The following is a 4,495-nucleotide window of genomic DNA, read 5'->3' as shown; positions in this document are numbered from 1 at the left end:
TTATCTTCTTTACATAACTGTTACACTCTCCGCAGATTCTTGGGAATGGGATGACAGTACAACATGGTCACAAACGGAATCAATGGAAGTGAAAACGTCTGCACGCCAGAAAGCAAAATACCATCGTCTGCACAAACAGCCAAGAGAAGATGCAGGGAGCAGCACAGTAATTAACGTCACTGACATACATCTGGACAAGGATTCAGTGAAGATCCTTCCTAAACGTCTAAATCTCGCACCCAATCCACAAATACTACCAACAGCAGATTACAGCAGTTTTGAGGAACTTGTTGCAACTTCGATCCTACTGGAAGCAGAAGAGCTTCGCCGTGAAATCTATAGAGCACTTAGCGAGACGCCAATGCTTAAATGTAACGTCTCGAAGAACGAAAATCACTGGGACAAGGGAACTGTAATTCTGCCTGACGACATGAACAATGCTTCGGTCCTAATGTCATGTTCGCGATCTTTTGAATGGTATTAAAATTTTGTTTGACACAAAGATGTTGGACGCGCGGGATTAGCCTAGCGGTCCAAGGCGCTGCAGTCATGGACTGTGCGGCTGATTCCTCGGGCATGGGTGTGTGTGTTTGTCCTTAGGATAATTTAGGTTAAGTAGTGTGTAAGCTTAGGGACTGATGACCTTAGCAGTTAAGTCCCATAAGATTTCACACACATTTGAACACAAAGATGTTGGCTCTTCTCAACCTTGTAAGACTTGCCACGTAACATCACAAAGGGTCTTAGAGCACGAGCAGCTGTGTCACCATTGCCGTATGGCGTTCCTAAGGTACACGAGAAGGCGCTACACTAAGACCCATAGTTAGTAATACCAGTGCCTCTAAAAACCAACTGGAAAATTTCCTGCAACGCCTTCTTAGCAAATATGTGGGGAAGTGTGAACACCACTTTCGGGTCGCTGCTCACTTTGTACACCAACTCAGTCGACTATGAGAATTAAGGTCAGTTTTGATGTAGTCTCTCTCATATCGAAAGACACATTTTCTGACTCCTCGGAAGTAATCATAGAAAAGTTTGACGACTGTTCCACAGAACTATATAGGCACGTTATAACGTCAATTTATTTCGTTTTCAATGAAAAATATTAGGGACAAACCGATGGCGTGGAAATGGGTGGCCTGTTACCGACTCTCGTGGCGAGCATATACAATGCGATAATGAAGACCACTGTAGGCAATGTTGAAAAGAGCAGTGTTTAAAAAGAGCGATCACAGAAGTTTTTTAGACAACAGGGAAGGTAACTGCGAAGAAATATTGGATAACAGAAAAAATACTTCAGTTGATCGTTGAAAGAATGTTCAGGGAAAGACAGGCGTGCAAAAATATGTCACTTAGGAAACAAATAAATAGGAAGTGTAGGGAAGCCAAGGCGGAATTGCTGCAGAAAAAATGTGAAGAAATCGAAAAACAAATGATCAACGAACGGTGAAATTAAAAGCAAGGTCGGAATATTGAGAGTACAATGGTAATTCCATTGTTTAACGCGGAGGAGAGAGAGACAGAGAGCAAATGGATGGAAGTGTACATTTAAATACTTTACGAGGAGGAAGAGGAGGAAATTTCTGATGACGTAATTGAAGAAAAAAAATGCAAATCGAGCAGGAAGAGATAAGAGATCCAGTGTTAGAGTTTTGTAAAACTTGCGATCAAATATGGCAGAAACAATAGACAGCAGCCGTTTGGAATTTCTGAAATCAATTGGAGACGTCGCATCTAGATGACTATTCAAATTTTTATTGGAAATTTATGAAAATAGGTCTAAGCTGAAGAGAAGAAGGGGAATAAACGATATGTTCAAGAAACAAGAGGTAACAGTAAGGATAGAAGACGCAGCACGAAGTGCGCGTATTAAAATGAATGTAGTCTTTCGCAGCAACTGTTCAATCTATATAGCGAAGAAGTAATTATGGAAATAAAAGAAACGTTCTAGAACTGGGTTAAAATTCAGTGTGGAAGAATATCATTGATGAGATTCGCTGATGACATTGCTATCAGTGAAAGTGAGGAAGAATTACAAGATCTGGTGATGGAATGAACACTCCAAAGAGTACCTAACATAAATTGAGAATAAACAGAAGAAAAACGAAAGTAATGAGAAGCAATAGAACTGAGATTAACTTTAACTTTAACATCAAAATTGATGATTACGAAGTAGAAGCATTGTAGGAATTCTGCTGCCTTGGATGCAAAATAACACACAGCGGAGGAAGCAAGGAGAATATAAAAAGTAGACTATCACAGGCAAAGAGGGTATTCCTCGCCAAGAGAAGTCTTCTAGTATCAAACATAGGCCTTAATTTGAGGAACAAATTTCTGAGAATGTGCGTTTGGAGCACAGCATTGTATAGTAGTGAAACGTGGACTGTGGGGAAACCAGAACAGAAGAGAATCGAAGAATCTGAGATGTGGTGCTACATGCGAGTGTTGAAAATTTGGTGGATTGATAAGGAAGGAAATGAGGAGGTTCTGCGCAGAATCGAAGAGGAATAGAATATATAATATGTGGAAAACACTGAGAAGAGGAAGAAGGGACAGGATGACAGGACATCTGTTAAGAAATCGGGGAACAACTATAGAGAGCAAAAACTGTAGGGGAAAAACAGAGATGGGAGTGCATACCACAACTAACTGAGGGAGTATGGCGCAAGCGCTACTCCGAGATGAAGAAGGTGGCACAAGAGAGGAACTCGCGGCAGGCCGCATTAGAAAAGTCATTAGACTAATGAAAAAAAGAAATAAATAAAATAAAGCCTTGTCCATAGTACTCGAACACTTTCAAACAAGGATAGTTTCCCCGAAATAGTACAACACCTCGAATACTGTTCCAAAGAAATGGGTACTCAGATCGTAAAACTGAGTCTGCGTTGCAGTCAAAATCAGGAAACCCCGAGAAAGAAGCTGAGACTAAGACTGAGACAGTAAGGAGAATGATAAGTATAAAACCACCAACCGGTTGCAACAAAAAGCAATTTTGTTGCAACCAGTTGGCAATTTTATACCTGTCACATTCTTCTACGGTTGCTCTCTCACAGGTACCTTTAAAAACAGAGAGAAAGAGAAGCTAAGAATCTCTTACTTACGTCATGCTGGGCCAGTGAAGGATACATCCGCAAACTCAGGATGTCTTACGCAGGGCAGACTATTAACCGGAGAGAGATGCAAGGAACATCAGCGCCACACCCGACGAAAGCGACCAATCGCATCAGCTGTCACCGAGAATTGTCCCAAATACAACCATAAATGGAATATTATGAGATTAGTATCGTGGTTAAAATGCCAGTTTTTGGGACAACGTATTGAAGGAATCTATCGAGATGAAGAATTCTGAAAACTTCATAAATCTTAGGGTCCGACATTCAATTTAATAAGATCCCGCCGACCGTCTCATCTACCGGAGGAGGAAAACGTTCAGAAAATGACTGCTTCACGGAACGTCATTGCGGGCTCCGAAAAACAAAAGAACATCAAAGAGCGTAGTGGGTGTCGTGCGTCGAACTCACGATCAACTATAAATAGCGGCGCGAGTCTAGTAATAGTCCATATGATTGAAGTCCAGGAAGCGAGTATACATTTCACGTAACTCGCAGAACCTGAAGAAGGCGACTGGGTTGGTCGTCGAAATACTGTGCGAAAGTGAGAGTGCAGACTCTTTAAATGGACAAATAATCGATAGTCGATTACAGAACATTCTATATATCTCCGAAATGGAACGTAGATTTCATGTCGTGTCGCACAGTGACGTAAGGAACTCACTCATAAGCGAAACCCTAAAACTAGCTTCATCACTGAAGAATACCTATGCAGTTAATCAGTGATAAGAGACGACACATCTGGAAAACCCAATAGTCGAGCGCTGTCAGGTACTTTAAGATGCAGAAACCGCATTTAAAGAAAAAGACACGATTCGTAATGATATGTTGTTGTTGTGGTCTTCAGTCCAGAGAGTGGTTTGATGCAGCTCCCCATGCTACTCTATCCTGTGCAAGCTTCTTCATCTCCCATTACAACCTCCATCCTTCTGAATCTGTTTAGTGTATTCATCTCTTGGTCTCCCTCTACGATTTTTACCCTCCACGCTGCCCTCCAATACTAAATTGGTGATCCCTTGATGCCTCAGAATATGCCCTACCAACCGATCCCTTCTTCTAGTCAAGTTGTGCCACGAATTTCTCTTCTCGCCAATTCTATTCAATACTTCCTCATTAGTTATGTGATCTACCCATCTAATCTTCAGCATTCTTCTGTAGCACCACATTTCGAAAGCTATTCTCTTCTTGTCCAAACTATTTATCGTCCACGTTTCACTTCCATACATGGCTACACTCCATACAAATACTTTCAGAAACGACTTCCTGACACTTAAATCTATACTCGATGTTAACAAATTTCTCTTCTTCAGAAACGCTTTCCTTCCCATTGCCAGTATACATTTATATCCTATCTACTTCAACCATCATCTGTTATTTTGCTCCCC

This window comes from Schistocerca cancellata, chromosome 1 (genome assembly GCF_023864275.1).
Source record: "Schistocerca cancellata isolate TAMUIC-IGC-003103 chromosome 1, iqSchCanc2.1, whole genome shotgun sequence".
NCBI classification, from domain to species: domain Eukaryota; kingdom Metazoa; phylum Arthropoda; class Insecta; order Orthoptera; family Acrididae; genus Schistocerca; species Schistocerca cancellata.
This window is presented reverse-complemented; position numbering follows the sequence as displayed.